General features: G+C 48.9%; 1 protein-coding gene across 1 annotated transcript in view; it reads right to left on the reverse strand.

The window, feature by feature from the left end:
• The window catches only part of ext1b (exostosin glycosyltransferase 1b), a 125,666-nt gene that overhangs the window by 55,414 nt on the left and 60,252 nt on the right, over window positions 1–10,000 (reverse strand). The gene's annotated exons all lie outside the window — the stretch shown is intronic.

Raw genomic sequence — 10,000 nt, forward strand, 5'->3', positions numbered from 1 at the left:
ACGGTGTGTGTTGGGTGCATTACACTACCAGTCCCAGAATTCTATACAAAACTGCCACCCTCGTCTTCGCTCCAAGACGCTCACTCACATCTCTCGAAAGAGAAATGCCGATCTTTGCATTCTTGCCGGGAAAGGCGGACCCCGCCACCGACAACGGAAACCGTGTATGGGGGGCGGGGGGGCACATGCTTAACGCAACTACATCGAATGTCCGTTTCCGAAAAAAAGTTCAGGCTAAAAGAAAGCATCAAATATGGGATTTTTTTTTTTTTTTTTTTTTTTAAACAAGTAAGAGATCCCACTTGTGACGAAAGGTGCAAAGAGGGTCTCTCTCTCTCTCTCCCTCCCTCCCTCCCCCCTTCCCATCGGCGAGCGCTGACTCGAGGCATTTCTGCAGTGCAGCGAAGCAGAGAGTGCGTCTCCCCCTCCCCTCCGCACCTGAAACAGAGGTGTATTGTTGCCGGGGATCCGTGACTTCGGTTCCCAAGAAATTCCTTGTGTGCGAGAGAAGAAGCCCTCCGAAAGAGTAAGGGAGGAGAGAGAGGGGGGGGGGGGGGACGGGGGGGGGCAAAAGGAAGCGTATGGCGGGTGAGAATATTCCGAAACGCACTTTCGAACGCACACGCAGGCAAATTTTTTACGGGGTGGAGTGTAATGTTCGTTCGTCCTCCCTTCCCACATGCGATCAGACACGGAGATCAGCGGGGAAGCACGGAGTGAGGGGCCACACGGCCGTTAGAGTGCCACGTTGAGGCTCCGGAGGTTAGAGGTTCTTCACCCTAAACTGCGGCGGGACGGCGAGCGGGAGTTTGCTAATTTGCCACATCTGAACCGAGAACTAAGAGCAGCAGCTGGCTGCGCGACAAATAGAGTCCTTCCGTTCTATTATATCACACGTACTGCAGACAAACCACAACGGTTGCTTTTCCACCAAGGTACTGGAAGCAAACCATGAAACATTTAAGGCCCTGAACCTCCCGAAGCTGGAACCTAAGCAGCCCCTAAAAGGGTTCTTAGTGGCCTTCCCATCCTCTCTCCCTCTCCCTCTCTCTCTCTCTCTCTCTCTCTGGGAGCGGGAAGGATCAAAACCGGGAAAAGGCCCGTGTTCCACGAGCACCGGGAAGGAACTCCTCGCCTGCTTCGGCGGAAAGGGCCTTATCCAGCGGCCCCCCGCTGGGTGGTTCGGGAGTCTCGATCCTTCAAAGCGAGCCAACGCTATCTCCGGGCCTGGCACGTAAACCTCTGCGGTGAATTTTTACGCCGTGAGTCGTCGTCTCAAACCAACGGGAGGAGCCGTCTCGGCCATGCACCACGACCAACATCCAAAACGTTACATTACATTCCACCCCGCAAAAAATGTGTGTTTGCGCACGCACACGCGCACACACACACACACAAACTGTGCAAATTCGAAGGACCCGAATACCATTTAATGGCACAATGGTTTCACCTCCAACTGCGAGTCCAATTACAAGAGCAATAAAACCCTAATGGAAGCTCTAATCATAACAATGGCAGAGCATCACCGTTAAGAGACGAACGGCAGGACATGGTGGAATGGTGCCGCAGCAATTACGACTGAAGGAAGAAACCAGGCATCTCCTAGAGATATGATCTGTTATCACGCTGACCCCACCTCTCTCTCTCTCTCTCTCTCCCCCCCCCCCCCGCCTTTGAAATCCCTTGCTCTCACTCGACCGCCGTCCTTCTCTCTTTCCTTCCCTCTTGTCGGGCTGGGAGATACGCGGCTGTTTTAATATCGATATCGCCGTACGACGAAGCAAGATGTCCACCGGGGTCGCAATATTGTTACGTTGTTAAATGTCGTCTCGTGAATTAAAGGCACTTTCAGCCAACCTCGCCGACTGTTCTGCTCTGCTTGGTCATAGTATCCACATTGCTTACAACGGTTTCTCAAATTTTCCTTTATCGTCAAATTATTGTTGCTGTGGTATCGGTGAAAAAAAAACAAAAACATTGGAATATTTGATTCTGACATCTGCATGAGTGTACTCTGAGTGTGTGCGCGTGCGTGCGTTTGTGTGTGTGTTATTTTATGGGAAATTACTCAAAATTTTAGGGAGAAATTTGAGGGCTTGAAGCCAATGTCATTTTTATTTTTTTATGATATTGGCTTTGAAGAACTTCCATTTGAAACGTTTTATAACCGTACTAATACTATGATATCTTTCAACATCTGGATGGGGATTTTGAATTTCCGAGCAGATATAATATTCCGTCAGATACCAGGCGGAAAGGAGAGCGTATTGTTATTATACATTTTCAATGCCGAGCCACATCAAACACGTCGGATATTAGACAAAAGCTTGGATATTAAACCCCGCCCTCACCCAACCGCTCCTTAGAGATAAATCTAGGAGAGAAGCTTACATCCCCAAACACATGTATGTATACTGTTTATACACACATGCAGAAAATATTTCTCACACACACAGACACACACACACACACACACACACACACACATACACACACACACACACACACACACACACACACACACACACACACACACACACACCCCTGGCTGCAGCAGTTCAAAGGAGCCCAATAAAACATTTAGATATTCTCTCTCAATGCGATCTCACGGTGTGGCTGACATGTGTGCTCTGATGAAGCCACTAGCCACTCTCGCCCTGTCTCTCTCTCTCTCTCTCTCTCTCTCTCTCTCTCTCGCCCTCTCCCTCTCTCCCTCCCTCCCTCCCCTTCCAGGGCACCTGTCAGGGGGTGGGATATATTAGGCAGCAAGTGAACAGTCAGTTCTTGAAGTTGATGTGTTGGAAGCAGGAAAAATGGGCAAGCGTAAGGATCTGAGCCACTTTGACAAGGACCACATTGTGATGGCATCTCCAAAACGGGAGGTCTTGTGGGGTGTTCCCTGTATGCAGAGGTTAGTACCGACCAAAAGTGGTCCAAGGAAGGACGACTGGCGACATGGCCGCCCAAGGTCTCATGTATGCACGTGGAGAGTCAAGTTCAGCCCAACTGGTCTGATCCCACAGAAGAGCTCTGTACACAGTAGTACACAGTGCATCACGCTTGCTGTGTATGGGGCTGCATAGCTGCAGACTGGTCAGAGTGTCCATGCTGACCCCTGTCCACCACCGAAAGCTCCTACAATGGACATGTGAGCGTCAGAACTGGACCATGGAGCAATGGAAGGAGGTGGCCTGGTCTGATGAATCACGTTTTCTTCTACGTGGTCTTCTATCATGTGGATGGTGTGTGTGTGCATCGTTTACCTGGGGAAGAGATGGCACCAGGATGCACTATGGGAAGAAGCCGGTGGAGGCAGTGTGATGCTCTGGGCAATGTTCTGCTGGGAAACCTTGGGTCCTGGCATTCATGTGGATGTTACTTTGACACGTAGCACCTACTTAAACATTGTTGCAGACCAAGTAAACCCCTTCATGGCAACGGTATTTCCTGATGGCATTGGCCTCTTTCAGCAGGATAATTTGCCCTGCCATGCTGCAAAAGATGTTCAGGAACAGTTTGAGGAACATGACAAAGAGTCCAAGGTGTTGACTTGCTCTCCAAATTCCCCAGATCTCAATGTGATCAGGTATATGTGGGATGTGCAGGAACAACAAGCCTGATCAACTTACAGGACTTAAAGGATCTGCTGCTAACGTCTTGGTGCAGATACCACAGGACACCTTCAGAGGTCTTATGGAGTCCATGCCTCCACGGGTCACTGCTGTTTAGGCGGGGGGAGCTACACAATAGGTGTTGGTTTTAATTTTATGGCTGATCAGTGGTGTTTATATATATATGTGTCTATACAATAGATTGTGTGCGCACACAAGAGTGTGTGGGTGTGTATGCCAGATACTCAATGCCAAACTTTACACATAGACGGAGACATAGCTATGTGCGCACACACACACACACACACACACACACACACACACACACACACACACACACACACACACACACACACACACACACACACACACACACACACACACACACACACACACACACACACACACACACCCCCTCATCCCCTTTCCGCACTCACAACCTTAAGGCTTTATTTTTTTTACCACATAATTACACCAGGTCACAATGGACTACAGCGACTTTGAACCCCGCTGCGTGTGTGAAGATCTGGCCACGGCAAGCAGGACAATATATTTCACACAGCGGGGGTCAGCGGCATCAGTGTATACAAGAACCACACGGCGCTCTTTCATCTCCCAGACAACGAGAGCGAGCGCTTATCCAGAAACTCATGCAATATGCTTAAAGGGAATACACAAAGAGACGGCGGCCTGCGGGCGGCACGCTGCCACTAATGAACAGACCGCGGCGCCGCAGACCCTGGATCAGCATATGAGGGAAGAGTGAGGTGAGCGGCGATATTGCTAAAGAAATTGTTCTGAAACATATTTTTTCATGTGTTTGGAATCTGTTCATGTATCCAAGCTGCGGGCGCTGGGTATTACCTGTACAAGGGGGCGGGTTCTGACGGTGACTAGAAGAAGTCATATCGCGAAACGGCAAATATTAGTCCCTTGAACCGTTTCAGGAACCAGGGACTTAGCTCCTCTTTGGCCCTTTTCCACAGGAGGAACTTGGTTCCACTCGCATGGTTCCGATCCAGAAAAATAATCCCTGCAAGATGTAGGGGGCTTTGAGGGATCAGGAAACCATCGAGTCTGTGGAACTGAACAAACGTGAGCCGAGCGAGAACAGTCAAGGACACCGAATGACACCTGCATTTTTAAATACAGATGATTCATAAGTGACGACTACTTTGGTGTCTAAAACAAAACAGAACCCAAAACACGGCGATTTGACGCGCCCGGTGTGTATCAAACCTCGGCGACATTTGGCGTTGCGTCCTCCTGATCGCCACGGTTCCCACTGCAGGTGCGGCGGGAAAGCCACCAAGAACTCTCTTTCGGGTTTATTCCAGAGGGTTCCTGGACTGAATGGGTCCTCATTTACTTCCTGTTCCTTGATGGAAAAAGCTCTTTTCTTACTGAGAATTCACACGGTCAAGGCAGGCTGACGGTGGCCGTTGATGACTACAGAGGAGAGGCTGGTACAACGTCACCAGATTCTAGTGCGACAGACTCTGTGCTGTCAGAGAACGACAGCAAGTTTTTCTTCTTATTAAAAATTGCCTTTTTTAAGACCTGTAAACCTGACTTTGTTAGAAAACCAACGAGCAAAACAAACCACCGGCGCGCCGCAATTGAAATGAAAATAGAGCAATTTATTAGATGGAATGAGAGGAGAGACTAGCGCTGCGCCGCTCGCTTTGAAAGCTGATGCAATCTATTTTGCAGTGGAACATCTGGGGAAATGAAAAGGTCACAGATTTATATTTGGACGCCGCAGGGAAAGATGCTCCTCTGTCTTCACTCCAGACCCAACAGCTGAGAGTGGACCGCCCAAAAGACGGCACTGATTTAGCAGCAGGAGCCAGCGGGTCCTGGTCTCCGCAAAAGGTATCCAGTGGTATCGCTTTATATACCCTCCAAATGGGCCAATTTCAATTTGACACTGTTAAAAAAAAGCCAATCAAATGACTGCATGGGAGGGCGCATGACCACACCGGTGTCAAATTGAGTTTTAACCCGTTTATGATTGTGGTGAAAAACCGTCCTTCAGTTATCTCCTGGTCTTTAACATACAGTATAACGTCATTTTACCATATTTTGTGTTTGTTCAAGGAACGGCGCTTCCGCCTTTTCAAACACAATTGACCAACACAAAATAAGGTCAATTAGGTGACGATGTATGTGATGACTAAAACTTAATTTGACATGGGTATGGCCCTGTACAGCTTTAGCCAAGATTAATAAATGGAGGGTTGTTGGCTTTCTCTACTAATTTAAGCAGAGATTTTCTGTAAGTATTCATATGAGACAAAGCTTGGAGGCAGATAGTCGAAGGCTTTTCTGAAATGGCGGTGAAACGCTTAACAGTAGGTACACCGGCATTGTGCATTAGCAGATAACACAATGCCTTATGTTTGGACTCTTCTTTCCCTGCAGCAGCTGAGATCTCATTAGTGTCTTTTATGACTATTTGTGTTGGAAATCAAACTCCCTGAGGGGAGTTCCATTTTCACAGGCTTCAGAACAAGAGAACGAACGAAACGGGGGGGGGGGGGGGGGCGGTGTGAGATGGCGAGAGAGAATAAGAATAAATGGTAAAATTGAGAAAGATAAAACAGAGAGAGGGCTGGAAGGAACCAGACCTCGGTCTAATTAAGGCACATGGAGACACTGGAGGCGAGCCTGCAAGGCCCTGCTCTCCTCCTCTGCTTGGGTAGGCTTGGAGCTTCTGAGTGTGTGGAATGAGCCGCAGAAGGCCTCCAGGACAGCCCGTGATTAATGCCGAGGCCCTTTGCAGCAGGGCCTCTTCTCCGCCGGCGTTCCACCGTGGCAAACTTTTAACCCGCAAACGACGGCGGAGATTCACCTCTAATGAGTCAAAGAGGGTGTTTCTCATCTTCCCAGCTCCCCGGGTACGGCAGTGTGTCCGCCGATGTCGGTCGAGGGACGCCGATGGAAGGCTGACCCTCACAAAAAGCACCATCTGGCAGGTGTCCGCCAGAGGAAGGTGGCCTCTCCACAACCAGCAAGAGACACCTTGGTCTGAGGTGTGGATATATTTAGAAACAGGGGCAATCTGGAAGCACCCTTTGCAGCAATTATGTGGAAGATGCCTCGAAGGGAGATTGGGATATGGGCCATTAGGTATTATAGCTAAGGTTAACCTGTTCAATAGATAATAAACGTATATATTGTTGGGGCCCGGATGGATTAATTGTTGATTTGTAAATTATGGTTTCAAAATTGCAAATGAATGCCAGCCCAAGTAAAGCATCAGCATAACCCCCTTTTTCTGCTGCAGAGGGAACGTGGCGCAGCCCCGTTCCTGATCCCTAATTCGGAGCGGGCAGAGCAAGCATGTGACTGGGGCTCATTCATCAAAATGTCTCTGTGTGTAATACGTTTACGTCCATCTAATTGGCTGCTGAATACTTTTTGGGTGCACGGTATTAAATAACTTACTATACAAACGCGCTGTTGTATTGCTTGACAAATTGGTTTGTGATTGTGAATAGCGGTATTGTACAGACCTCAAAGGGCTCTCAGGTGTGTGTGTGTGTGTGTATGTATGCAACATAAGTACGTGCATGCACACCTGTGTGTACACATCTGCTTCACTGTGACCGCAATTATTTGCTTAATTTTTTTTTTTTTTATAAATCTGTGGTCTGGACTTAACAACACTTGCAGTCTGTTCCTCCAGACACACTTTCAACATCCTGCCGACTCATGATTCACCGTGTTATGACAACAGCAACACCTTTTTAAGGACAAACAATGACTTTGTACAGGCTTGGCAGACCCCCCCCAAAAATACAGGTTCTCCTCAAATGAAATCACACCCGAATTAGGGCTCTCTTTTAACCAGGTCTCCCCAGGTTATTTATTTATTTATTTTTTACACTTTTTTTTTTTCATGATTAATTACAAAGCATTTAAAAAAGAAAATAAATGTAAAGAGGTCATTTTTGTATTATTTCAAGGTTTGCGGTCTTGTCATAGCAACAGAACATGCAACAATTTCCGACTAGAAAATCATTTTTCCCTGCTGTCAAGAATAAAAAAACCTGACTTGATGAAGTGTGACATAAATTGTGGGGGAAAACAAGTTCTTACCGGTCGACAAACAATTCCATCAAGTAATTTACCGTGGAATTGTGTGTGTGTGTGTGTGTGTGTGTGTGTGTGTGTGTGTGTGTGTGTTGGGGGGGGTAGTAAAAGCAAAGATATTTGTGCGTATAGAGTCTGGGACAGCTCATTACGTTTCAAGAGACGTACAAAGTGGGCATTAAAACGCAGATATGCACATTAATACTGCTGATTACTTTCGCTCGGCTGTTCAGGGGAAAAAAAAATATATATTATAAATCTAAATGAATTCAAGGGCCCGTCAGCGGAAGAGAGCGGGATGTAGAAAGAGACGGATAGAGAGCTATCAGCAGGCAAACAAATGAGGAAAGAAGGAAAAAGACAAAGTCTCAATAAGTGAGAATGAGGATAAGTGAAGCAGAGAGAGCGAGAGCGAGAGTGAGAGCGAGAGTGAGAGAGAGAGAGGTCTCCCTATGCTCGCCGTCGATAAAGCCCCTTTCCCACTTGCACTGAAAGCCCTAAATGTATTGGCGATGTTCCGCATCGGCCTCATGTGGGAAAGCTCCCGCAACGTTCCGTCTCTCCACTCTCGCGTGGTTTGGGTGTGGGAATGGAAGCAGTAACATTGACGTAAAGTAGGGGCGGAGCCAAATGCAAATAGAGCACAAATAGTGGGTTTTTGGGAATATTTATTCCGTACAAAAAAAAAAAACAAAAAAAAAAAACATTCGCAAAAATGTCGAATCCAAACCGTGGCGCTCGGCTGCAAAGACGAGAAACTGAAACACGGAGACAGGTCTTTATGTTCTGAAATTTCACTCTTCTGCCACTCAGACCCTCGACGTGTCTTTCACAGTTAGGGGTGCGGCGCTGGGTGCGGTGCGGGGACGTCGGGCGCAAGCGCTTCGCTTTCCCACCGGCTGCACCAGAGCACGGAGCCGGAGAGGGAGGGGGCGGACAGGGAGGTGGAGAACGGGTGGAGAACGTTCCTTCTCCAGGACAGGCGGAAGACGATCACACCGATTTAATTACATGGGGTTTAGGGTTGTTGCGTCCGGGGGACAGGGGCTCTGTCGGCGGAGGGAACCGGGGCCGTCCGGGAGGGGCGGGGAGTGAATTAGATTCCGTCGCCTCGTCTCGAGTGACATGAGACAGCTCTTGTTCAGGCATCACGCCGTGTATCCCTCACGTGGGCACACACTCCACACCAAACTTTTCCGTTGAGGAGGCCAATGTGGGAACGACTACCTACTGCTTCTGCCGGATACTCATTTTTCCAGCAATGTTACGGATTCCATGTGGGAAAGGGGCTTAAGTCGATGAGATATCCATCAGGACTCCCTCGCTCTCTGCTCGACAGCAAGTCTACAGGGACTCTCTCTCTCTCTCTCTCTCTCTATCTTTCTCTTTCTCTGCAGAGGTTCAGATGAAAAGCCCCCTCGGTGGGAGCTTCCTTCACACAGACCGCCCACCGCCCCCAGCTGGGAAATGGCTCGGGCCTGCGGAGCGATGCATTTAGTCGGGGAAGGAGCTGGGAACGACGGCCGGGGGAGGCAGCTTTGCAAGGGGCCAACAATCGCAAACCGTTGGGGGGAACGGGGCAACGTTCCCATGAACACATCTACACACGTGACTAATCGCCGCCACCCAAACAAAAGCTCTACAGGGGTGCGGCTTTGACAGGTGTCATTCATGCTCGGCTCATGAATGACGTTCAAGACATTCGGGCCACGTCCCTCAATGGCTTTTACCCCCCCCCCCCTATCGGAGGGGGTGGGGTTTGAACTGGAAGCTGAGATGTGGTTGCATAAAAGGCTCAAGCCACGCACTGACACCAAGCAGCAACCATTACGTCCGGGAGCAGATACTCCGACTGAACGGAAGTCAGCGGCAGAAGAAGAAACCTCTCGCCAGAAAGAGTCGCTTTATCCGGTATACTGTGGTTTTTACTTCTAAAAAGGGTTTATTAATGGACGTGCTCCTTCCTTCCTCCAACTTTGTCAGGGTTTCACATCAACACCATCCGTGAGTTGCCAACCAAGATGGCGACGAGTGTAAACCCGAGGCCTCAAATCGCCTCCTCAGAAACCAACGGCTTTTTACTCGTCTATGATCGATACCAATGAAAAGCCACAACACTGTGATTCCATTTCCAATGGAAGTCAGGCAAAAGCTCAGGGCAAAAGCTCAGGGAAATACTCCCCCGCCGGCCAAATCCAAAGCATGTGTCGGTGTGTGTCCCGGACCCGAAAGTGTCGTCGTTTTTTCTGGCTGGGGACCACCGCACGAGCGCAGCCCGGACGTCACCTTGT

The sequence above is a fragment of the Zeus faber genome, assembly GCF_960531495.2.
Source record: "Zeus faber genome assembly, chromosome: 1".
Classification (NCBI taxonomy): domain Eukaryota; kingdom Metazoa; phylum Chordata; class Actinopteri; order Zeiformes; family Zeidae; genus Zeus; species Zeus faber.